This window comes from Pogona vitticeps, chromosome 2 (assembly GCF_051106095.1).
Source record: "Pogona vitticeps strain Pit_001003342236 chromosome 2, PviZW2.1, whole genome shotgun sequence".
In the NCBI taxonomy this organism is placed as follows: domain Eukaryota; kingdom Metazoa; phylum Chordata; class Lepidosauria; order Squamata; family Agamidae; genus Pogona; species Pogona vitticeps.
In genome coordinates, this window is record NC_135784.1 from 195,111,465 (window position 1) to 195,138,947 (window position 27,483).

The following is a 27,483-nucleotide window of genomic DNA, read 5'->3' on the forward strand; positions in this document are numbered from 1 at the left end:
AATTCTGCTGCATGGCAGCCGCTCCATACTCCTGATCATACTCTTTGGGGCTGTGTACATGAGTCAATTCTGTGGAAGTACAAAATGTTGACTACAATCCTGTTGTGATCTTACGCTGGTATAACACAAATGGTGTAGCTGTTGGAAGCAAATTGCCTCAAGTTAAGAAGTCAGAATAAACACAAAAGGGTGTGCCTTGAGTCATGTGACTCAATACACAACTGATGCCTACAGGAATTCCGTGAGACAATTCAACTCCAAAAATCAGACTACTTGCATTATGGTTGTGGGTGTAACTAACAGGATTCTGACTGCCATTTTAGTGCACAGGAGTCATCTTCCTTTGGGGGCCAGGGGAAGCATGAGGAAGCAAGTTTCTAGTCCTTATTACTGTATTTTAAATATTTGCTTTAGACTAACATTTCCCATGAGCTGGAGCTTGCAAACTTTAGCCACTGTTAAAGTTGTTTTTGCTCCCCGCACATCAAGTCTCCCTTATTAAAAAAAAGAAAAAGTCTCTCAGTTTTTTTAAAAAAAATGTATATTGCCATTTTCAATACATCTGAGAGCTCTGATTCACTGGGTCAGAAGGCACCCTTGCAATGTTTGCGTCTATGTCATAAGTCAGAACTGATTTATAGCAAACCTACTAGGGTTTTCAAGGTAAATGAGGAATTCAGCAGGGACTGGGGATTTGAGTCACAGGACTCACTGTCAAGTCACACTGGATATCTTTGCATTATTCACCACCCCAAAATACTTATTTTTCAAAACTGGAAGTGGACTTCTGGTAAATCTATTCTTTGGGGGTTTGGATATTTTTGGCAGTCCAAAAGGACTGGATATTGGCCCTGGATTGCATCAAAATCGCAATTAAAGGGCATAGTTTTAGATAGTTTCCATCCCCACTGTGCTCCAAGATTATGGGAAGCAAAGTATCTCCTGCAAAATAGCAAACAATGCAGAACAGATTACACAATATGTAGTGAGAAACTGCATACATCTAATTCACACAGTCACAGAATTCTACTGTGCTTCGACAAGGATTTGGATTGCCCGAGGAAAGATTTTGTGGTGTTTTTTTTTTTTAAAAAAAGAAAAAGTGCATATAGCCTGATCATGCATGTCTGAGAAAAATATTCTGAGGGCCACTCCATCAAAGGAAGAGCTTCCATGCTGCTGCCACAAGCTTCTATAAGTGAGCGCCAGAGGGCAATTTGAAGTGACCCACAGTGCAAGTAGCTCTCATACATCACGGTTATCACTGGAAATCACCACAAATATTTCTGTCTTTACCTACAGGGCCATAAAATGAGAATTTAAGAGCCCGCTGTGCTTCATACATTCCCCTCCTGATTCTATCCTGGTTGACTGTTGACTACATCTGATCTATGAATGGAATATTATACACCAGGAAGGTACTATACAGTAAATACTGTATGGAGAGGGCAGGATGAAAACTGCCATGAGAAACTAGAAGACTGGACTGAATGGCTTCACAGAAATGATGATCAGTGGTGGGTCTGGCATCCTGTGGCATGTTTAAATTTTGAATCACGATGTGGCTGATACTACAACCCACTTCATTTAAAAGAAAAATAATTTTGTCTTCCAAGTTTCATGCACAACAGGGTCTACACTCTACTTTTCAGGTCCATTTCAAACTGATGTCAGACTGATTTAGAAACTGTTCTCTTCATATTGCTCAAAACTAATACTAGGGTATAGATAACAGAAAAGAAAAACTTTTAATGCCCCTGGTTCTTATGTATTGTCAATCATGGTACCCCTTCTTGGATGCATACCTTTAAGTGGTGAGGGTTTTGAATATAAAGCTGAGAGCAATGCCAGACTCTATTGACAAGCTTGAACTCCTACCAGAGCCACCCAAGGCAAAACGGTCATAGCATAGACACCAGACTAAGATGCATCCACCCTCTTCGGGAATAACAGCTGAATCAGCAAAGGAGAACGAATAGTTCCAATGGTGATGGAGGTGGTAGCTATTGGGCAGCAGTGCTAATTAAAAGTGGGTGGAGGCAACTGCAGTGGCACTCAAGCTAACTTACGTTAGCATTGCATGTAATGTAGCAACAGTAAACTATTACTGATCTTCCTTTACCATCAAAACCCTATGATGACACTGTCCAAAATGAAACAAGAAATAGCAGTGGAAAATAAGACCCTATGTCAGAAGGCACTCAATCAGCTGCTGGGGAAAGGCACAGGGCAAGTACAAACAGCACCATTGCTAATGACACAACTAGATTAAAGCTGAAAGGACATCTAGTGGCAGATGTGCACAGAACTGAAAGGAAAATCTGCTGCTGCTACACAACACCTACAATTGGAACATGGAAGGTGAGAAATAGGAATCAAGATAAACTAGAAACCATAAAGCAAGAAATTGAATGTACTGTATAAACATTACAATGCTTGGTGTTAGTCAACTAAAATGGACAGGAACAGTTTATTCTCAGTCAGACAACTACAGTATGCTCTGGAAATGACAAACACAGGAGAAATGGAATGGCTCTAATACTCAGGCAACATGTAGAACAGACAGTTAGGAGCTATCATGCAAAGTTTGACCGAAAAACCAATCAACATTGCCATAATTCAAGTCTATGCTCCATTTAATGATGCTGAAGAAGATGAAATTGAAAGCTTTTATGTCAGCATCCAGGAGTAAATTGTTCTCCCTACCAAAACAAGAACAATAGCAGAGTGTGGTACTGATCATGAACTACTAATATCTAACATTAGAATAAAGCTGAAGAAGACTAAAAGAATAATTGTGGCACAATACTGTATAATTTAAACATTTCTGTTGAATTTAGAGTCCACATAAGAAACAGATTTGCATTATTAAATTCAATTGGCATTGAATCAGAAGAACTGTGGATTGAAACCAGAGATATTTTTGGAGAAGCCAACAAGACAATTCCTGTAGTAAAAAGAAAAGAGAAAAAATAGACGGATCACAGAAAAAATACTTTGTAAAGGACAAGACATTGTAAATTATAAAGGACAAGACATCAAGCAAAAGTAAAAGGTGACAGAAATAGGATCAGAATACTGAATGCAGTTTTTCAGCAACTATCACGTGGAGACAAAAAGAACTAACCAGTACAAAGAAATAAAGAACAACAAAATATATATATATTCCAGAAGATCCAAGAAATCAAAGGGAATTTTAAGCCTTGATTAGGAATGCTGAATGGCTACCAAGGAAGCACACTTTCGAACCAGGACAAAAAGAAAGAGAAAGTGGAAACAGTATACTGATGACCTGTACAGAAGAGATAAAAGAACGACAGACGTATTTAAAGAGGAAACCTGTGATGAATAACCTGAAGTGGCGGCTGCCCTGAAAGCACTAGGAAGGAATAAACCACCAGGGGTAGATGGGAGATCAATAGTACTATTTCAAGCCACAGAGAATGAATTTGTCAAACTCCTAACAAGAATATGCCAACAAATATGGAAAACAATACAACGGTCCATAGACTGACAATATTCAATACACATTCCAGTCTTGAAGAAAGGAGATGCCAAGGGCAATAACTATAGGACCATTGCTCAGATTGTCAATGAAAGCAAAATGATGCTCAAGGAGTTTCAACATGGAGCAAGAAATGTCTGATGTTCAAGTTGTATTCTGAAAAGAAGCACTGAAGATCATATTGCAAATATCAACCAGCTACTAGAGCACACCAAAGAATTTCAGAAGATCAGTCTATGCTTCATAGACTATAGCAAAGCCTTTGACTATGTGGATCATGAGAAACTATGGGTTGTTCTCAAAGAAATGGGCATGTCTCAGCATTTGATTGTCCAGAGATGTTTTGTATATCTCAATTCAATATCAATCTAAATGGTGACTGCAACTAAGAAATCAGAAAAAGACTGAGATTCAGAAAGGTAACAATAAGGAACTAGAAAAGTTCATCAAGTGTAAGGATTTGTCACTGGAGATCAAGAGTAAGATCATCCACACTACTGTATTTCAAATCACTATGTGAAAGCTGGACAGTAAAAAAAGCTGACAGGGAAAATGATTTCTTTGAAATATGATGTTAGAAGAGAGTTTTGTAGATCTCCTGGACTGCCAGAAAGATGAACAAGTGGATCCTAGATGAAATCAAGCCTGAACTATCTCTGAAGGCAAAAATGATGAAGCTGAGGCTGCCCTACTTTCACCACATCATGAGAAGGTAAGAGCTTCTGAAAAAGAAAATATTTTGTCTGTCTGTCTGTTTAATTTCTATCCTACTCATCTAGTGGCAGGACACTACTCTGGGTGGCTTATAACAAAATATGTACATAAAATAAAAATATCAGAAGAGAAAAGAAAGCTCCACCCCCACACCCCACTCATATGTCACAAACATACAAAGATAATGTTCCAAGATAATGTCAGACTAACCAACAAAAATAAGTGCTGGGAAATGTTGAAGGTAGAAGGAAAAGAGGAAAACTAAATATTAGACGAATTGAATCTCTAAAGGAAGCCATAAGCTTGAGTCTACAAGAGCTAAGCAGGGGAGAGAACATTTGGGGGATTACTCCTTCATAGGGTTCCCATAAATTGGAGGTGACTTGACACCATATAACAACAACAGTCATGGAGTCCTTCTAAGGACACTGAGGCATTCAAAACCATGTCTAATACTCACAAGTAGAGGACAGCACTTCGGCCCTGCTCCCTCTCTTCCTCCCCACAGTTTTGTCACCATTGTCACATATGAAGGGCACCAAATTTGAAGAAGGAGAGCTCTACTTTCCTTTCCATAGGGAGAGTCCTCATGGATAGCAGGGGCTCTCTCTCATCAGACTCACTGCCCTCTACAGGTTGGAAGGTAACAAATGTTAATAATGCAGGCACAGCTAGAGAGCTCTGCTTTACCCTGTTTATAACACTGCATAAACAGATAAAAGAAGGGTACTGCACATAGGAAAGTCAACTGGTCCAGATGATGGCTTGCAACTGGCTGTAAACAGGACCACCACGAAAGACCAAGCATGCCGCCTGGGAGTTCTTCCGGACTCACCACTAGCTGTCGAATCTTAAGAATGGCAGCAGTGGCTATAAGTATGTTTTATCGAGTGATACTGATACATTAACCTCTGTAGGGATGTAAATTCTCATGTCTTTTCTACATGTGCAAGAGGATGAGGAATTGTAAAATTATTCTCCCCATTGTGCAAAAATACTGTATTTAGTGGCACTCTCAGCAAGAGATGTGAATGAAAATGCTTTCTTGTGCAAATTGAGCAAAACTGTGCAAATAACATTTGACTGCAGATTTAAGAAAAATAATACAATTTGCACAAAATGACAATGACTGCTTTGTTGCACTGATGTTTAAGGCTGAGATATCTCAGAAAGGGCTATCTGCATCTTTTATGACTGTCAGCTCGTCCTCCTGGGCTTGCTCTGCTCATAGGGAAAGGGTCACTCATTTTGCACAAATTATAGACTCTAACTAGAAAAAAAAATAGAACTTCATATTTCACTGTACCTGCAGGACAGAAAATTCTCATCAAATCAAGGCAGCTTATTTTGATGAAAACAAAAATTTTACTCCATATCCTTTTACTCAGTAATCCAGAGACGATGCACTTTGCTTGAGTATCCATAGTCTCTGACATCCAGGCTGGATTAGTCTAATAAGCTCCACATGGGGTTGCTATTAAAGACAGTTAGGAAACAGACCCATAAAATTCAGCTGCTCAGCTACTTGTACTAGTACTCAGCGAAGGATCATGCAACATCTGTATTAATAACTTCAAATTATGACTATATTTTTTAAATTGTTTTGTTTGTGGTTTAAATTATTACACTGCCTTGGGAAGATTTAACCCAAAGGGAAGCTCCTATTTCTTTTAAATCAATACATTCAATATAGCATTTTAATGAAAAGCGACTCAGGTCACATATAAGGGGAAGAGACTAAGTCATTCTGACTCAGGAGTCTAGCTCAGGCCTATAAGAAGGGTAGAGCAACAGGGCTTTGCCCCAGGACACCGAAATTGAGACACTGAAAAAATCTAGATGTGAATCTACCAATGAGTATTAGGAAAATAAATAGCAACAGCTCCCAACACCATTTGTTTTCTATTTTTTAAATAAGCATTAACTTTCATGCTTTGGGGGCATCACCCTCTTTCCTTTTGCAGGGAATGCCAATGCGTAGAGGAGTTGAAAATACTGCCACTCACCCTAAATGCCAAAATTACTAATTCTGGCTCTGGTCTAGCAGACAAAGCCCCTCCCACTATCATAATGAACTTCAGGGGGCTTCCAAGAAGCATCTGGCTTGCTATTGTAAGGCAATAGCAAGCCTTTTTAACACCACAGACCAGTTGGGGAAGGCGGGGCACCCCCACGCTCACATGAAGGGGTGGGCGCGTGCACTTGCGCAGATGTGCAAAGGAGTAAGGGGGTGCTCAAGCTTGTGCGCAGGTGCAAAGGGCGGGGGACACTCATGCACACTTGTACGCATGCGCGAAGGAGTGGGAGGCACTCGCGCAGGCACTCGCACACGCATGCGCAGACGTGGAGGGGCTGTGCAGGGGGGAAAGTACATGCGGGGGGTGGGAGATCTGTCTCCGTGGCCTAGTCCGGCCCAGGCCACGCACTGGCACCAGGCTGTGGACCAGGGGTTGGGGACCCTTATTGTAGGGAACAGGGAAGATGGCAGACTAGATAGATTTAAGCATCCTTCACGAAGGGTCTTTGGGTTGTTTTAGATCAGTGGTTCTTAACCTTTGTTACTCGGATGTTTTTGAACTGCAACTCCCAGAAACCCCAGCCAGCTCAGTTGGTGGTGAAGGCTTCTGGGAGTTGCAGTCCAAAACTCCTGAGTAACCCAAGGTTAAGAACCAGTGTTTTAGATGAGCCATTTGAAAATATGGGAATATGCAACACCAAAAATACTAGCAGGAAAACCAATGGGGGTATGGAAGTATGTAGCGAAAGGGTTAAACCGGTTCACGGTCTTTACTGGAGTTAGAAATATGCCTCCATTACAAAGAAATTGTTCAGCCTCCATTTTACGTCATGGAACCCCTGAAAGACACAGAAAGCAACATCACTCCAGGCAGAAAAGTTGGCCTCAGAAGGACTACTGTGTTTGATAGAGGCCGTTCCCTCTGCCCACATAGGCAGCCAGTTCTGGGTGCCCTTAAAGACAGCAGAGGGCCAGAAAGAGGGCAAGAGATTTGATCCATGTGGCACAATCCAAGAGAGCAGTGCCCTGGCACAAGCCCCAGTGGAACAAACAGGAAGGGCACCACCCAGGGGCACAGCAGCGCTCCATCGACGGTTCATGTTCTTTCAGTTCACCGAGCAAAGGGAGCCCCCGGGTTACGTAATGGAGACCGTTTCCCCTTATTCCCATGAATTTTCCTCAGATAAACTTTCCTTGGCACACCAGGTCCCATGTTAAATGTGACAAACAGAAGGGAGCTGTACAGATGATCCAATGTGAACTAGACCGGCCCTGTCGTTTTGATTTTTTTCACCACCATATTGTTAGGAAAAAAGGCAAAACTGAAAACATTCAGACAAGATAAGGAAAGAATAAAAGAGCCCATAAACAGCCTACGACGACAAGCCAAAGGAATGGGGGAAGGGATTAAGAAGATACATGCTGGAAGCGTTCAAATATTTTAAAAGCTGCCCAAAGGGAGAACAATTGCCTGTGAGGCCCCTCGTGACGGGAGAGCAAGAAGCAACTTGCCCAAGTTGAAGCCAAAGAGACCAGACGTGGGGAACAGAAAGACACGCTACCAGACTGTAAGAACCATCAAACAATTGCCCAGCTGTGCCTGTGGCAGCGGTGGATTCCCCTCAGAGGGAAGGAAAATGTTTACTTCAGGTATGGTTTTCAGTCACTCAGCCATTTTAGAGGGTGGGATGAATCTCAGTCCTCTTTGCAACTCTCGTACATTACCCAATTCCATGCCCCCCCCAAAAAAGAGTATTTTATACAGCACTGGGCTCCTCTTCCCCAGAAAAAAAGAGAGCGGGGGTATGTCATCATTGTACGTGCTACATTAGTGAGTTTCCAGCTGCAATCATTCACACGCAGGCCTCCTTCACACCCAACAGATTAGACGCTTAAGCTGCTCCTAGACCGTATAAATTATGCAAATTCAAAGAGACTTGAAAATGCTTTGAGACGAGCACCAGCACCGCTTCCCATGTTCCACATACAATTTACTTTATCCCACAATTACCTCTGGACCAGACAGATTTTTGCGGGAAGGCAGAACCCTGTTCAGCATGGCCGAGAGTAAAAAGAGGATAAACGGCACAAATGGTGAGCCCCCTTTTCAAATCACCTTTGACTCCACGAAAACATACTCCCACCTCACAACATGCAGAACATCCCACAGAATCTCCCACCGAGGCAGCCGCCGGGGCAAGATCCTGTAAACCCCAGCAGTCCGGAATAGGAAACGATGGGAAGGAGCATGGGCCAAACCAGTTCTAAAAGAAGGGTTCGCTGGATGCAAACCAGAGAGCTGAGCACCCAGATCAGACAAAGGCAGTGTCCCTTCTTCGGTTCTCACTGAGAGGGGAGGGTGTCTGTCCTTCCCAAGGGAACTGTGTGACTTGAGGCCACAGCAACCCAGTCCGGCTGAACAAAAGCAGAAACCAATTATAAACGCCATAATTGTCATAAATGCAACAAATAAAGAAATAACTGTGTCAGACCACTTTTGTGTGTCCCTACACACAAACACAAGGGGGACCTACATAATAGCGACCCACATGACAGTGAGCAAGGAGAGCAGGGTAGCTGTGATTTAAGAGAGCTTTCAACAAGTTTTGTGTCCTAGTGAAGGGGGGGATTGTTTCCTCCCTGTGTCAAGGTGGACAGATCACCAGGGGTGCAGGCAGAGAAGGCATTCCAGGTGACAAATATGGGGGTGGGGGTCGGCAACCCAGTTTTCTAGAACCATTTGCTTTTCCTCTCCCTCCGCAGAAGGGGCTGCTGGCGAGGTGGGGGTAGGGAAGTCTCTCCCTCACAGTATAGGCTGGCTCCTATGTACGTCAACGCAAGACACAGAAACCATGTGTACGGGCACATCTCTCAAGCTCTACAAGAGTTTAAGGCTCGTTTTTGTTCCCATGCCTAGCGCGGCGCTTACGTTTGGGATGAAGCAGGACTAGGAAGGTGGAGGTGGACTAGGTACCCACCTTCTCATCCCCCCCTTCAGCCCTCAGGTACAAAGGACGACAGCCTGATCCTCTGCTACTCTTTATGGGTACCTCTAAACCTTCACCGCCACCCTGAGATCTCACACCCCCCCCCCCGGGGCCCTTGTAGGGAGAAGCCACCTTTCTGCCCTGAACACAAAGAGAGAGAGAGAGAGAGAGAGAGAGAGGCATGTGGGATCCCATCCAGTACTGTATTTCTCCAAACGGATGCAACCCCCACATCAACAACACCCCCAGATTTCATCTCCTTGAAGGAGAGAGGGAGGGAGCAAGGAAAAGCACAGCTCAACAGATGCTCTCCATAAATACTCCAGAAATCCGGAGTAAGTGGATGGCGGGGGGGGGGGGAGGTTAGCTACCGAAATGTCTCTCTCTGGCAACGATAAACGAGAAAGGGGCTGCCTCGGTTGTGTTGCGAGCCTGACACAGCCACGGGCCAGCTGTGCAGCAGTTTGAAATCATGACCTGGTTTTCCAATTACGCCCCCTCCCCCCCGCTTTGATTACAAGCCCTCTGACCCGCGAAAGGGGGGGAATCTGAAGCAGGAAAGGGGGAATAAAAGGTGGGGGTGATCCGGATCTTCCCGATGGGCCCCAAGCCCCAGAGGCACAGTTGCAGGCGCCCCCAAGGAAACATCTCTTCCCCCCCCCCAAGTCCCCTTTCACACAAGCCAGAGGGGCAGAGAGAGGCATCGAGTCGCGGCTGCCGAGAAGAGGACCCACCTGGTGGGTGGCTCTGGAGGCGGACCTGCCTCCCCGGAGGGCGCGCTAAACTAAGAGGGAGTTAAAGATCCCGGGAAAGCTTGCCTTCGGTTCTTCTCTTCTTGGCTCTGAGAGGGAAGGTTCTCTCGCCTCCTTTGCCGGATCGCCCGGAAAGGATCCCTCTCTCCACTCGCGGCGATCTCTCCAGCACGAGCGGCAGCCTTGCTACCGAGCCGTCTCCAGCCAGCCTGTTGTCGTCTGGGATCCCGATGCAAACCTCGGGGCAGAGTTTTCGTCGCCCCCTCCCTCCGGCGATTCCAGCTCTCCCCGGTTCTCGCCTCTCGCAGCTCCGCTCTCCTCCTCCTCCTCCTCCCCCCCCCCTAGCAAAAGCGCCCCGTTTGTGTGCGTCGCCGAGAGAGAGCTCGCCGCCTCGCAACGCTCTTTCTCCGGTTGCGCTTCTTCCCGGGACTTCCTCGCCCGCTCGCTCGCCCTTCCCTCGCGAAGGGGCCCCCCGCTCGGCCGGGGAGGGGCCTCTGTCGGCGGAGAACCGCAGCCTCTGGATCCGATCCCGCGGTGAGGGCAGCTGGCCGCCTTTCAACCCCCTCGCTTTGCACCGGCTTCGAGCAGAGCAGCCCCGCGTCCTGGAAGGCGGAGCTCCGCGCCGAGGCCCGGCCAGGCCCTGCCCGCCGGCGGCAGGCTTGGAAGGGGGGATCCAGAGGTCATCCAGACGAGGCTCGCCCTCTGGCCGCAGAAAGGCTGGCTCAGCCGAAGGTCTCCTGGGCTCCACGGCTAAACCGAGAAGCGTCGGGGATCGATGCCGTTGGGAGCGCGGGGGGGGGGAGGAGAGGCAAAGGGGAGCAGTCACACCTTTATTAATTAACTTACTATACAGAGACACGCTGTATTGGACTGACTTGCGCTGTGCATGCCCATCATGCTAACAGCCCACTATTCCGCTTTGGATGTCTGTGTGTGGGGGGAAACATCCAGTGGGCATTTTTGTTGCCAGGGCTGAAACTTGCCTAACAGGTCAGTTGTGGCGGCCCTTAATCCACCTAGACCGTTTTCACAATCCCCTGCCATTTCCCGCCTGCAGTAGAGGAAGGGGGCAATTATACTGGCCTACCTCGCAAGGCTCGTGTTGCCTGAAATTTTTGTCATGATGTTTGAACAGGTGAAACATGGGGTGGTTGCTGTGCTACCAGGTCAGAAGATTTCAGTGGAGCTCATCTGCCTTTTTTTTCTGGCCGTGGCATTTCTTTCTGAAGAAGACTTTACCCTGGGGCAGTTCTGCCTCAGACACAGAATTTTATACAGGTGCCTATCTCCCTGTCTGGTTTTTTTTTTTTCTTCCTCACCTTGCTTTGCATCTTCTTTTTAACCCGAACAAAGTTTGTTTAGGTTAAAGAAAACAGAATGGGTGCCACTCTGGGACTGATAGTGCTAGGAACCTACCCTCTGAAAGCATCCAGAGAAAAACAAAGAAGTAGTGAAAAAAGACACTGGAAGGGTGGGACAAGATCCCCTAGACTCCTCATAAAATTCCTTTGTCCAGAATTCTGTTCCCGATTTAAGCGTGAACTACAGCAAATTGAGACCAACAAACAAGGTACTGGTCACTTTATTGAATACACATCTCATAATGCAACCAGTGTCTCATTTCTTATGCTATGTGCTGTCAAGTCAGAACCAACATATAGTGACCCTAATATGACTTTCAGGGTGAGATATTTAAGGAGTAGTTTTACCAGTTCCAGCTGGTTGGATAGCTCCGTGGTTTAGCTATCTGACCGTGGAGCCAGAGGTCAGGAGTTTGATTCCCCACTGTGCCTCCTGTAAACAGAACCAGCCTTTGTGGCCGTGGGCCAGCTGCACCGTCCCAGGGAGCCTCTCGAAGAAAGGAACAGTAAACCACTTCTGTGTGTTCCTTACCTAGAATAACCTGGAAAGGGTCACCATAAATTGGAATTAACTTGACAGCATGCAATTATTCTTATTTTACCAGCTCTGCTCCACTAGAGAGCTTCCATGGCTCAGCAGGGATGCAAACCGAGGCCTCCTGAATCCCAGCCCATTACTCTATCCACTACATCACACTCAGTATCTCATTAGAAAGGAGCATTTCATTGTGGTGCATTATGCTATTTAACTTGCGTACACGTAAACCACCAACAGGATTCTGGTCCATGTTTGAGGCAAGGCCTTTGCACAGTTAAAAGCCTGCTGTGGAAGTAAAATGCTTATATGTTATTAAGTGTGCCGATTCATCATTAACATGGTAGTACAGAAGGAAAGTGTCCACAAACAGGCTTCTTTATTAAGGCTGTTGGCCAACTAATGAAAGGTTCGGCAATTTGTCAACTGTCATTAAAACAAGTAATTGATTAATACTTAGGTCTGGCGTATTACCCAACCTTTATTATAGGTTCCAACTTGGAAGAATTAGAGGAAGTGTAAGACAGCCTATTATTTAACAAGAAATGCTACTACTCTTTTTAAAAGAACACATTATTTAATACAGTACTTACTTTTTCATTTCATGTTGCTGAAACATACCAGAAGCAAGATAGCACAACAATATTAATTTACAACTCCACCAATTAAATTTGCCATGCTGGATCAGATTAGTTCCCACAGACTGTATAACTGAAATTTTCATTAATTCATCCACTGATTAAAGCTTGTAGGTGGGGTGAGAGTTGTATGATTTTGCTTTTTTTTTTACAGGCTATTCTATACCAGTTTGGAAAACTCAACAGTGGCCAGAGGACTGGAAAAGATCAGTTTACATCCCAATTCCTAAGAAGGGCAGTGCCAAAGAATGCTCCAACTACCGTACAATTGCACTCATTTCACATGCTAGCAAGGTTATGCTCAAAATCCTCCAAGGTAGGCTTCAGCAGTATGTGGACTGAGAACTCCCAGAAGTACAAGCTGGATTCCGAAGGGGCAAAGGAACCAGAGACCAAATTGCTAACATGCGCTGGATTATACAGAAAGCCAGAGAGTTCCAGAAAACTATCTACTTCTGCTTCATTGACTATGCAAAAGCCGTTGACTGTGTGGACCACAGCAAAATATGGCAAGTCCTTAAAGAAATGGGAGTGCCTCACCACCTTATCTATCTCCTAAGAAATCTATATGTGGGACAGAAAGCAACAGTTAGAACAGGGTATAGAACAACGGATTGGTTCAAAATTGGGAAAGCACTACGAAAAGGCTGTATATTGTCCCCCAGCTTATTTAACTTATATGCAGAATACATCATGTGAAAGGCTGGACAGGAGGAATCCCAAGCCGGAATTAAGATTGCCAGAAGAAATATCAACAACCTCCAATATGCAGATGATACCACTCTGATGGCAGAAAGTGAAGAGGAATTAAGGAACCTTGTAATGAGGGTGAAAGAGGAGAGCGCAAAAAACAGTCTGAAGCTCAACATCAAAAAAACTACGATCATGACCACTGGTCCCATCACCTCCTGGCAACTAGAAGGAGAAGATACGGAGGCAGTGACAGATTTCACTTTCTTGGGCTCCATAATCACTGCAGATGGTGACAGCAGCCACAAAATTAAAAGACGCCTGTTTCTTGGGAGGAAAGCGATGACAAACCTTGACAGCATCTTAAAAAGCAGAGGCATCACCTTGCCAACAAAAGTCTGCATAGTCAAAGCTATGGTTTTTCCTGTAGTGACGTATGGAAGTGAAAGCTGGACCATAAAGAAAGCTGACCACCGAAGAATTGATGCTTTTGAACTGTGGTGCTGGAGGAGGATCTTGAGAATCCCCTAGACTGCAAGGAGAACAAGCCTATCAATTCTAAAGGAAATCAACCCTGAGTGCTCACTGGAAGGACAGATCCTGAAGCTGGGGCTCCAATACTTTGGCCATCTCATGAGAAGAGAAGAATCCTTAGAAAAGACCTTGATGTTAGGAAAGTGTGAAGGCAAGAGGAGAAGGGGACGACAGAGGATGAGATGGTTGGACAGTGTCATTGAAGCAACCAACATGAATTTGACACAACTCCGGGAGGCAGTGGAAGACAGGAGGGCCTGGCGTGCTCTGGTCCATGGGGTCACAAAGAGTCGGAAACGACTGAATGACTAAACGAACGAACGATTCTATACCACCTCCATTGTATCTTGGTGTGGCACCATTTCTGAGTATGCAACTCCTCTGGGTGCTGGTACGTAAATGTCATTCCAGAACACCAAACTTTCATTAAAAGGGTAGTTTCTACACTATCCAGAAACTGAACACTTTTTCCTTTAAGTACCACAAACCTGGACATTTCCCAGTGAGTTCTGCAAACACAATTCCCACATCTGCTCACCAACATTCAGAATCTTGTGCCATAGTTGCCTGATCCTTTTCAAAAGCAAAGCGAAAAGGTGATAATGCCAAACACTGGAAACACACAATTGAAATCCTACAAGTTTTGGTGGGGGATGAGCTGGCAGGGAAGCTACAGCGCAAAAGCCATGTGTGGGCAAACTGCCCCCTCTTAAAATCCTTCTCAAAAAAAAAATCCATCTAGATTTTGTTACATGTGTTTCAGGGCCAAATAATATGTTATATGGACAGGGTATGCTTCAGAATTTAGATTGAAATTCATTGACACCACAACAGTGCATGCATATAGCAAAAAAAAAAAAGTACTACATTTATTACATCTTAATAACGGTTAAATGTGTTATCTGGAAATACAGCACTGGAGAAAGGAAGCTGGAGAGGCAGTCATAACCCCACTGTGGCACAGCAGGTAAAAATAGCAATTTTGTCACAGAATTAGTATATGGGGAGATGCCTGGTTGCCCCCTTCTCCATTGTGTCCTCTCAACAATCTCATCTGCTTAGCTAATCTGAGAGGTACCAGCTGACCTGGACTTCAGTCCGATACTCCAATCACTGTTGCACACTCTTGAACCCTCTTCAGAGCTTCTGGATCAGTGCTCTACTGAAGAGGGAGAGAAAGGAGAAGTGTGTTGCTTCCATACACGCTTCCCCTGCTATTGCCTTTTACTTCCTTGTGTTGAAAGGCAAATTCTGCAGTGAGGAACTTTTTCCATCCACTGGTACATTGTGGCTATCAAGGCATTACCGTGCTTGTCTCGGGCTACCCTCGGTCAGCTTACTCCTGCTTCCCTCCTTAAACTGAAACAGAGAATCAAGGCCTTTCTTGTATTCGTGTCTGCTGGGTGTATGTGTGAATGCTTACAGGCTGAGTTGCTTGTCTGCGCATAAGAATACCTACATTTCCCCTTGGCGCTCCCTACCATCTTTGACTCCACCCAGATGGACTGTGTCCTCTGGCCCACCAACAACAACAATACCAGCCATTGCTGTTCCTACCTGGAACTCAGATGATTCTCTCTCCTGTATAGGAGGAGGAAGGTCCACCAATCTTACCAAGGTTGAGTGAAGGCCTACAATCTCGCTCTTAGCTTCTCCAATTAGCTCACTAGACTAAATCCTTCCAGAGGGAGTTTTCTTCCCCCTGAATACACTATACTGTAGTGTGCACTAGTGTGGCACACATGAGTTCATTTGATAAACATGATTTACATCACAGTTACTCACACAGTAGGCAGGATTCCCAACAATCCCCTTCCTTCTTGAAAACTCTTCCTAAGAAGACAGGGGTATAGCTGCATACAATATGCTGCTTGATATGGAACTAGAATAATAGTTTTCAGATTCTCCACCAGGAAATCCCACAACAGCTTTGAGGCTGATCAACAGTAGCACATAGACTTCTACAAAAACTTCAGCCCCACCACTATCAATCTTATCCTGCAATGTGCAGCTCCAGGGTTTTTTGCCAAGTAGCACTCACTGGTCAATCAAATCCAAATCAACCTTTATTATGGAATCAGAGACAGAAAAGGAGAGGAAGAATAAAATAATACAGTGGACACTTGACTTAAGGAATTAATCCGTATTGGAACGGTGGCTGCAGGTCAAAAAGTCTGTAGGTCAATCCGTCTGTAAGTCAAGGGTCCACTGTAAAGACAGACCCATGAACAACAAAGCAAGCCAGATACAGCTCATATTCTATCACCTAAACTACATTACAATACATTGAAATGATCCAAAAATTGTATGTGCATTAGAAAACACCCAGAAGAACACAGTAAAATTCCTGGAGAGGCATAACACTTGCTAGTAACAGGAGGCAACAGTAAGGTCCGGAAGAAGGGGACTGGTATGCACTGAGTACACATCTTAACCTAGAGCATGCCTCTGCCACAAACTGAGACATTCAGACAACCTTCTCTATCTGAGTCCATGTTTTTTAAAAGTTTGGACACCAGCAGGCTAATTTCACAGGGGCTTCCTTTTAGGCCCACGAGGCTGTGGCTTTCCAGTTCTGTTTGTAAACTGCCAACTCATCGTTCCTCTGCAAAGAAGCAAAATACTGCCAATGCAGCATCTCTTCTGAGAGAGCCACAGGCAGATTATCCTGCCACAAAGCAGGGATTTAGGAGAAACTCATCAGGTCCCCATTTTTGTCGAAATTTATCATGTTTGCTCCTGTCAAACCTCTAAGCAAACCAGAACGCATCCGGGCCACTGCCACTCATCCACACTTTTCAAAATGTTTAGCAGCTCCAACAGGTTGCTGGGAATGTTTACATGAACGTCACCTGTACTCAGAGGCATGGGTGTTCGAGAAAGTTCATTGTATTAGGTGAAATGCCTTGGACAAGGTGGGCATGCTATAAAATGTACATAGAAGCATATTTGTGTTAAAGGAAATGAGCTCAAGAATGCATACCAATGTTTGTGGGGACTTAAAAATATTAATTTTGCATTACTGTCCCCCGTCTCCTGTAAATGGGACTGAAATGGACAGAAACCAAGGAAATGAGAAATCCAGTGACACCCAAAGCCACAGATTCACTGATCTTCAAGCAAAATTGAAGTAGAAAAGGCCAGTAGACCACTAAAGACTATGGTCAAAATCTTGTTCCTTTAGTAATTTATGTGAGAATATCCTCATTGATTTAATGGGATTTACGATGCAACTAGAGTAGGCCTATTGAATCTATGAAACTTACAGAAAAATCCCCATTGATTAAATTGACTTATTCTAGTGAGACTCACTACTCCAAGAAAATGGATTTTGGCCTATGTAACCAAGGAAAACAATTGGATCTATGTACTGAATTCTAGTTGATTTGGTTCCACTGACTCCAGCTGGGCAGAAGTGCTTTAAAACCCACATCTTCCAAGAGCACTTGGTTTCCAGAGCTGAGTGGACATTTACTGAAATTCAGGCTGTCAAATCCCAGTACTGCATTTCTTTGATAAGCCCTCAGACTGAAGCTTGCTCGATTCTGCCCTTCCAGGAGAACCAAGTCAAGCTTCATCTTGGATTAATTTGCTTCTCTCACAATTGGTTGTTTTGACATTTACATAACAGAGGCAAGGGTGGCACAGCATGGCAAAAGATATACTGTGCAGACAGAAAAGTCAGGCAGGGAAACATAAGAGCAATATATAGACAGCACCTCTGGTGCAAGTATAGGAAACGTCTTCCAAGAGTCTGCAGCCAAATTCTTATTATTTTTTTTCCCTAGCATCCCATGTCTAAGCAGCTGTCTCAAAATATTGTCCAGTGTGATGTGGAAAATTCCAATAGAATGTATATACACATACAATAATGAACAAGAATCATGCTATTGGATTGTCTTCTGCACAAGCTGGGTCTGAAATCAGTGGATGTGACATTGTGGTGTAGTGGTTAGAGTAGTGGGTTATGACTCAGGAGACCTGGGTTCAATTCCACAGCTCTCCCGTGGAAACTCACTGGGGAAGTGGAACCAGTAAAACCACTCCTTAAATACCTCACTCACCTTGAAAATCCTATTAGAGTCGCTGTAAGTCAGTTCTGTCTTGACAGCACATCACAACAATAACACAAACACAAGAGTGGTGTTCACAAACAGCAGTAAAACCTAGGATGACCTGGAAACTGAGCACATAGTTTCCTTTGCAACAAGGTTCTCCAGCTCAAGAAAACTATGAAAAGGCATGCCTATGTAGAAGACACATCCTTTTGCTGAGCAAGAGATGGTTGTGGGTCAGAGTCGGCTGCAGCTACTTGAGGGAAATACATTCTCCAGATGCTCAGCTTCATTGTAATAACCATTTGTACACAGTTCAGGGTAATTGCATGGCTTGCAAAAGAGTTCTGTAATTCATCCCTGCTCCTACACTAGAGCTGGATTTGCCCTGAGCATCACATGGATACAGCCAAGGCCCAAATTGTGTGTGGAGAAACATCATGTCCTAGACTCCACCAGGACACTCCAGGCAGAAAATTAATATTTTATTATCCCACACGCCAAATGCTCTGATTATGAAAAGCAAACATATCTTGTAAACAGGCTTCTGCTACCCGATTCTACAGTTCCTTAGTTTTCTGCATGTAAAAAAGTCACAATGTTTTTCATGTGGTGCTCGAGGAAAGCTTTATAGACACCACCAGAATGACAGATAAATGCAGAGATGAAATAAAGCTGGAATTTTGTGTAGGAAATAAAATTACTAAATCAAGGCTCTCATGCTACAAGGCATATCATGAGAAGACAAGACAAGAGTCACAGGAATGACTCAATAAAACAAGCCGCAGCTTTTATTTTGCAAGACCTCAGCCGGGCTGTTAATGACAGGCATTTCTGGAGGCAATTAATTGGTAGGGTCACCATAAGCTGGAAAAGACAGCAAGGAACAACGACAAATGGAAATCTTTACTAATATTAGTTAGCATTCAAACATTGAATTATATGGATGCTTTCTGAAATTAAACAGTTCTAGGAAGGCTACCTCATGTTGTACTTCGGGACATAGACCTTTGTTGCTGGCACTGGCTACCTTCACTACAGAGTCTATCACAGAGATAATTTCTCTGCAGTAAGTACGGTAAAAGATGAGAAGGGTAATCACATACACATTGAAGTCCACAAGGAGATGCTCACACTTCTTGGATCCTCGTTTTACTTATTATTTTAATGTATGCAGCCAGATGCATTGCGTTGTAGTAGCTCACAGATTACACTAACACACCATTATGCAGATCATCCATACACAGACACTCTTGCACATAAAGGGTGTGTGTATGTATGTCTTTTTTCTTTATTCGTGTCAGAGCATTGTACAGTTTAAAATTATAGACATATATAAATAAAAATCAAACAAATTAAAATACTGAAATGATTAGACTGGTTTTGACCAGAAGCAAGCTACTGTACTGTACTTCAATATCATTATCTCAACCTCATACTTCTTTTGTATACTGTATGTGGTGGGGCATAAATTGCATGCACATAAATGCTGCATTGATTGAATTTCTCCACATGCATAGAAAATTTGTCCTATAGCTAAGTAGTCCCATTTTGTTTGATTATTCTTTGATCTTCCTACTTCATCTGAAAATCTACTAAGTCTATTAAGTGACTTCCAGATGGTTCAGCCAGAATCTTGCCCTGGTAGGAGATACATTCATCCATGTATGTATGTATGTATGTATGTATGTATGTATGTATGTATGTATGTATGTATGTATGTATGTATGTATGTATGTATGTATGTATGTATGTATGTATGTATGTATGTATGTATGTATGTATGTATGTATGTATGTATGTATTCACTGCCATTCATTCATTTCCATTCGTTCATTCAAAATGGCTTATGCTGGCCTTCACAGCACTTTACTTTTTTGTATTACAGGTACTGCCAAAATCCTATTGTATTTTTATGCTGGTATAATGCAGTTGATGGAAATCTTTGCATTAAACTTTCACAAGATACAAAGTCACTGTAAGCATTTGCTACTGAACAGTGAATCACACTATGCGGCATACAATAGTAAATGCCTACATGAACTTTTTACTTCACCACAATTCAGCATTGAAATTTAGGCTGATTGCATTATGCAAGTGGGCGTAACAAAATTTTGTCCTATATATCATATTGCATCACATTATACAAATATTGTAGGCAACATTGGGAGAAGTGACAATGACAGACCTACATACATGTTTGCATATATGCTTTTTCTACAGCCATAGGCAGAGTTTGCATCTGCAGAGACATTACACTTCCTCTGAAAACGCAGGTGTGCAGCTTGGGGGTGCTCCTGGATTAATCTCTGAACGGTGTCCAGGAGTGCTTTGGCACAATTACAACTAGTACACCAGCTCTGCCTGTTTCTGGAGAGGTCTGATCTGGCTACAGTGACACTTGCCTTAGTTACATCCCTTACACACTCTATGTCGAGCTCCCTTTGGAAAAAAATTGGAAACTTCAGCGTGTCCAAAATGCTGCAGCCAAATCGTCAACTAAGGCTGGTTACAAGGATCGCATAACCCCACTGTTACAGAAACTCCACTGGCCGCCCATCGGTTTCTGGGCATGTTTCAAAGTGCTGGTTTTAACTTATAATACTCTAAAGGGCTTGGGTCCAATCTATCTCAAAGACTGCATCTCCATTTATGAGTCTGATCAAATGTTAAGATGACCAGGATAGGCCTTTCTTTCAGTCCCACCACCCTCACAGGCCCATTTGGTGGGGACACGGAGAGGGCCTTCTCTGTTGCTGCTTCCAGACTCTGGAACTCCCTCCCACAGGAGGCCAGGCTGGCCCCATCTTTGCTCTCCTTCCTCTCTCTCCTTTTAAGGAGAAAGGTGAGGTAAAAATATCTTAAATTTAAAAAAATTAATCTGTCAAAATTCTTAGTGCACTTGCACTTGAAGCTGTTTATTGGCCAGGGCTCCTGAGTGTGTGTATATCAAGAGTGAATGCCTTTCAGAGATTACAGAAAATGGGATGAGCAGTTGACCCCACTGGAAAAAAACACAGACCTGTCTGCTGTGATGCAAACCAGCTAGTCAACAATTTTCACACGTCAAGCTAGAAGGCAGAATGCCATCCATTCCCAGCACATTTCAGAGACAATAATAATGCTAAAATGGAGGCCCAAACCTGGCACACTCTCTGGAATTCACTGCCATGAAGCAACAGTTTGATGTCACTTCATGTTAATACCAGCACTGGCACAGATACACAAAATATTAATGATTTAATCACAACACAACACCCCTTACCCTTAGCCACAGGGAACTCAGAGGAGATAAGAGATCTTTTACACACAAAAAAACCCACTACTGTAATGCTCCCCCCCCTGCTGCCTTTCATCCTAATAAACCCTTTAATCACATACAAAAACTGCTCTTCATTCCTGACAGTAACAAAGCCTGCAACACATAGCTATGTTTGTTCACATCATTATTTCTCCCAGCCTCTCTCATGGATCTCCCCCATGCATAGCCCATCCCTAGTCAGACCTGGGGTTAAAGGAAAGGTCGAGAAGAGTAATAATTATAATTTTGTGCTGTTAAGTCAATTCTGACTTATGGCAACCCATTCCAGAGTCTTCTGTGTATAGCATACAGTACTCAGAAATGGTTTACCGTTCCCTTCCTTTGGGGCAGCCCTGAGACTACGCAGCTTGCCCAAGGCTACACAGGCTGGCTTTTCTCTCGGGAGGCATAGTGGAGAAACAACATTACAAAGGTAGTAAAATTGCATAATTACAACATATTGTAAAAGTTATAACAACTAATATAAATCAGATTTCAATTTACAGATTGGGACCCTAATTGATGAAATAAATCTACACTGACAGATTTGCCATCTGACAGCTCAGTGCTTTATGTATTTGGATGTGGAGCCAGAGAGTTTGATTTTTTTTTTTGTATTTTTGACGTTTGTTACATTTTAGTAAGGCCAATGCTTTGTTGTGGTTCATTTTACTACACAAGATCTAATTTCCAACTATTCTAATATGTGGCATCATAAAGTAGCATAAAGGTAAAGGTAAAGGTTCCCCTTGACAATTTTTGTCCAGTCGTGTTCGACTCTAGGGGGCGGTGCTCAACCCCATTTCCAAGCCATAGAGCCAGCGTTTTGTCCGAAGACAATCTTTCGTGGTCACATGGCCAATGCAACTTAGACACGGAACGCTGTTACCTTCCCACCGAGGTGGTCCTTATTTATCTACTTGCATTTGCATGCTTTCGAACCGCTAGGTTGGCGGGAGCTGGGACAAGCAACAGGAGCTCACTCCGTTGCGTGGATTCGATCTTACGACTGCTTGGTCTTCTGACCCTGCAGCACAGGCTTCTGCGGTTTAGCCCGCAGTGCCACCACGTCCCTATAAAGTAGCATATTTTCTTAAAATTAAAAAAATAATACTCATGCCCCGCTCCCATCAAATGTGATTTCCAGTCAAGCCTAGCCTTATCAGCTACTTGGGAATTGCTTATATCTCGATAATATTTGCTTATATCTCGATAAACTGATGCCATAGATGTGGCTATGCTAACTATGTACCTTTCTATGAGGTTAATCTTTTGTTCTCACAGACTGACTTCGGGTTGTCAACTGCTAGCTGCTTTAGTAGTCCATTTTGCATTTTGTTTACTTGACACTGTCTAAAAATGAAAGTACATTAACAAGTACTTTGAAATGAGCTGAGAGAAGAGATAACCACCATTACATATCTAACCTCCACATCCTCATGTGTATTAAATGACACTCTCCAACTTAAGTTTCACCTCCTAACGGGCCCCAATTGAGCCCCATCCCCAACCACTGACCTTATATCACAACTTGGCTACCCAAATGTTATCAGCCCTGTATGGGTGACTATTTGACTAAGCCTTTCACAACACAGCCACAGATCCTTAATCCTCCTTGGCGCGATTTCAGCTACATCCATTTATTATAAACTCCTTCCCCCACACTCCATGCTTTCACTCTTACAACTGGATAGACTGAAACATAAATAGGGCTTGATCCTGGCAGCCAGTGAAACAAAGCAAGCTGAGAAAGTTCTTTGTCATTAAAATGGAGCCGTTGGCATTCAGCTCTTCTCAGGATCCGTGCTTTGGTTCAAAGTGTGTGTAGTAAATTTCTTCACGTCTCATTCCCCTTTTCTGCTCCATTTTTAATACAAAGAAGAGCAGCTGACCAAGGCAGCCGTGGGCTCCACCATTGCACAGGAGGTAGAAAACTGAGATGGAACTGGGGAATTCAAATGGCATTAGGAACCCACCTCCCCTTCTGTGCCAATGGAATGTCCTATGATCCCCTTTGTCTCGCTCCTCTTCCACGTGAACGCAAAGGCTGAAACACCCGCTGGTTTTGAATGAAGTTTGGGCAAAGTTCCTGCGGTCACAGATGTACACCTAACACAGCAGCACCAATGGGCAAACCTGCTGCCTCAAATCCCTGAGCAGGAGGAGGTCCCGCTCACCCCCACGCACACACATTTGGGTTTTATTTCAAAGCATTTCCGAATGTCTCCATTTATCCTGCCACAAGACTTTGCTGTGTGTGCATTTTTACAGGGTTTCGCTCTCCCCACGGCAAACCTGCAAAAACTAGAAATTGCCAAAGTTCAGATGGGAACAGAACCAAATGTCACTCTACACCACTCCCAAATTAAATATGCTTACTGTATACTGTAACTCCTCAATGTTACCCTTGCTTCAATGTTCTTTCTCTACTAAAGACCCTTGCTGGATCTCTTCATTGGGGAATCCCTACTCTAAGTTTGTCTTTTGAAATGTCAGGATGCCATAAATTTACTCGCACACATCGCTGGATGGTATGAACCCATATGCCTGTGCAGTCACATTTACACGCACATAAACACACCATATCCTGATACCTTAAAAGCCAAGCCCAGGGCAGAGATGCATGTCTCTGCATATGCACACATATGTAAATATATGCACATAGACATTCTCCTGCTTAACTGCCTAAGTTAATTATGAATATGTTTCAGTTGCAGCTCTTCAGCAAAGAGTACACAGATTCAGTGAGGGATTAAACCTTCTGTTAAGTATAAATTTTCTAGGGCAGTGGGGCAAAGAAGAAGGCACTGCCCATTCATAACAGATCTTGCTCCAGAAACCAGCAAGGGGGAAAAGCTTTTGTAGGAAAAAAAATGAATGCAATGTATAGCTGGCTAGGAAGAGCACTTGGCAATGTGCTATGGTAAGATGGGGCTCAGCTTCTGATTCATGATGTGAGAATGGAGGGCTTACAGGTACACAAGGCTCCCCCCCCCCCTCCGCTTTAGAGATACACAATCTTCTCCTTGGTGAATGAGAACCTATATTCACCTCTGAGGCAGTTAAGCCAGGCCTGCATTCGAGATTCATAAAGAAGGAAGGCAAGATGGATAACGCAAACTAAAATATACACAGAATCGCATACATTAGGCACGCCAGAAAAGCTCTCAGATATGTGTATCGTGAAGTTTGTGTATACAAAGTGCAAGGGGAAAGGTGGGAGGGAGGGAGATTTCTGAAAACAAAAGCCAGAATGAAAAGCATAATCCATGTGATAAATCCCCCTTTTCTGTGGGGAACATGTTAGGTCCTGAGGAGAAAAAGGACTGGAATGCGCAGGGCAGACCACACAAACCAATGAGACAAAACCACCCATGAGACTGAGGAGAAGAAAGCGCGCGGGGGGGGGGGGGGAGAGCCAGACGAGAGGAATGGCCTGAAAAGAGAAAGAATGAGGAGGATAGGCACAAAGAATCAGTCTGGCACAAAGGTGCCTAGAAGGGAAAAGAAAGCAGCCTGCGGAGAAGGCAAGGCAGGGAGGAGATGGGTGGTTCTTCAGGGAGAAGGGGTGGGAACAGGTAGCAAGACAGGGAACTTTGGGTCGGTGGGTAGGAATTGGATAAGGAGGAAGTTAACAATCTCCCAAAAGTTAGGTACTAGAGCCTAACATTTCCCAATAGTTCAGATTTAACTGGAGGTAAGCACAGTTTCTCAAGAAATGAATATACCCATTTCACGTTGCTGAAACTATTCATGTTGCTGAAGTCGTTCAGAGCTGTGTCCACCACTCTGTGCAAGTATGGACAACATGCACTTTTTAACCATAAGCACATAATTCAACAGCCTGAAAATCTCAGCTGCCTTTAACTGTGGGGCTGGATTTTTAAAAAAAGCATTCCGGTCACTGCTATTAATGACTTTGCTATAATAGCAGTGACCAGAAACCCTCTCATACTGTGTTCTTTTTAAAAGATAATATGCATTGCAAATAGCCTTTAGGGTACAGTGTCGTAGCACTCTTTTAAGTTGTTGTCGTAGCTGCTGCTGTGTGTTCCTCTCTCTCTCTCTCTCTCTCTCTCTCTCTCTCTCTCTCTCTCTCTCTCTCTCTCTCTCTGTGTGTGTGTGTGTGTGTGTGTGTGTGTGTGTGTGTGTGTGTGTGTGTGTGTGAGAACCATGTTTTTACTACAGCTTGAAAGACTGGTTTAAATAATAAAACAATATTTTACAAAGGTTTGGTTTTAACTGGGATGGTTTCCTCATTTTGTCTACTAAAACGGTAAGAAATTTTGGGCCAGCACTAAGGCAGTAGTCCTTTTTTTCTGTACAGGTATCTCAAGGACCACGACTGGAGGTTTCTTTAACCCCATTTAAAGAAACATTGATGAAAGCTTGAGTAAATGCATCTCTCAGAAGGCCTTCAGGAGCCATAGTGCTGTCCAGCTTCCAGCAGGAGAGGAACTGGGGGGAAAGGCAGCTCCAAGAGGACTGCCCCGGTTCCAGGCCTGTCATACAACACAGAACGAAGCAGAATATATGCCTGTTTGAATGAAGGAGTATTAGCTCCTTAAACCACGCTAATTCACCTTAAAACAAAACTAATGCAAGTTGTCAAATTTAGCTTTGTGCAGAGCTTTCATTACGGCTGATGCGAAATTTCAAATGTTGGCCAGACTTCAGATTGAACTGTGAATCTGTAGAAGGAAAATAACTGTTTACCCAATAATTCTCATGCCTCCTGAAATCTGAGTCATGTCCTGACATAATTTTTTTAAAAGCTTATTTCCCAGGCCCTTTAAAATGTTCCACACGTGCACAAAAGGCTGTTAAAAAAACTGGAGAGCAAGTGAAGATTTTTATTTTAAATGTATGTGCTTTGGATTATCTCTAACCCACCTGTTGCCCAAAGCCAAGCCCTCAAGGCTGCTTAGAATAATAAAACAGATACAGTATATAGCACTTACAGCAAACACATAGGTCCTGTTCATTTGACTGCCAGGGGAAGCAAATTTAAATACCGCCCCACCCATGTCATTTTTTAAAAAAAATGAAGCGCCTTGCCAGGTTTCTGACACTCTGTGGTTAATAAAATCATAGAGGTGGAAAGGAACCCAGAAGGCAAGCAAAATATAATAACCTATTATCAGTGCTGTGGGAGAGAAGAAGCTTCACAATCCCCTTTTCATTGCACTGGAGACAGTATTTACAAATCACAAAAGTTTTATAATTCTTTCCAAATAACCCAGAGCAAACAATACAGCCAGCACCGTTTCAGTTCCTCTTAGCTTTCCAATAATTGCCATCTCTTGTTTACCTGTTAAGAATGCATCGTGAAGGATAAGATTTTCCACTGATATTCTGCTCTTACCTTTGTTTAGGGAGAATGTTCCTCTTGCCTTTCCTGCATCTTGCAGCCATTGTGAACTTTTCACACACTTCGTACCTCATGCCAGGTATGTTTGGCCTCCAGGCAAGGGAACTTTAACATGTGCCTGCTTGTCTTTCTAGGCCGTGGCTTTACTTTTCAAGGTTTGCATGTACACCTGTCTTTTGTATTGCCGGCATCACCACTCAAAGCACTTTTGAAAAGGATTTTAGCCATTATTGTCATATCTGAGACTCACTGCCTATGCTATAGGCCATGGTAGTGGCAACACCCACACACCCAAATCCCTTTTTTTTAAAAAAGCTTCTCCTCTCTTCAATTAATTCTTTCTACAACTACTTGTTATAGAGTTGCCTGGTCCTATTGCACCCAGACCTCTCTTTTTAACACCCCAATGGCTGAAACCCAACAGTAATCCACAACTAGAATGAAGCCATTGAATGAACGGAACTTGCAGAGGACTTGACTCAACAAATCCCCATTGATTCAATGGGACTACTCTAGTGGCCACTTACTACTGGATTTCAGCCATCCTCTATTTAAACATTTAGCAAACAACATTTTTCTTGGCATGAAGATGAATGGAGATGAAAAATGTTCTACTTGATTTCCTTCTGTTAGAAACTATCAAAGGCAGGAGGTGGGTAGTTATCCTAAAATCAGGGGAAAGATCCTTCTCAGAATGCTGAGCTTTCAGGCATGAACAGAGAAATTTGTCTCACATCTGCTGTATCATAAAATATAAAAACAGCACTTGCTTCAAATCCAATACAGTTAGAGGCTGTCATCTTTTAAGCTGTTCCCTTGTAACAGAGCCTTTAACAGTAACTCAGTTTCCAGACTTAAGCAGTTGTGTTAATTGATAGTGCTTGTTTCCATGAGGAAAATGATATTTTCCATGGACCCAGTTGAGGTGAAGACACAAGAATGTCAGGCTATTATGAATGAGTGCTCACTGGGAGGACAGATCCTGAAGCTGAGGCTCCAGTACTTTGGCCATCTCATGAGAAG

At 43.5% G+C, this 27,483-nt stretch overlaps 1 protein-coding gene across 5 annotated transcripts in view; it reads right to left on the reverse strand.

Annotated features, from left to right (window-relative positions):
• The window catches only part of LOC110088903 (ephrin type-B receptor 5), a 160,309-nt gene extending 150,105 nt beyond the window's left edge, over nt 1–10,204 (reverse strand). For 2 of the 5 annotated variants that reach the window (XM_078384776.1, XM_020811529.3), the window contains exon 1: nt 9,958–10,196. The gene's annotated coding sequence lies outside the window, so the exon portion shown is untranslated. Of the gene's footprint in view, nt 1–9,957 lie in introns of all 5 variants that reach the window. The other 3 variants (XM_072991836.2, XM_072991838.2, XM_072991837.2) reach the window with 3 other exon arrangements.
• Nucleotides 10,205–27,483: the final 17,279 nt, after the last annotated feature.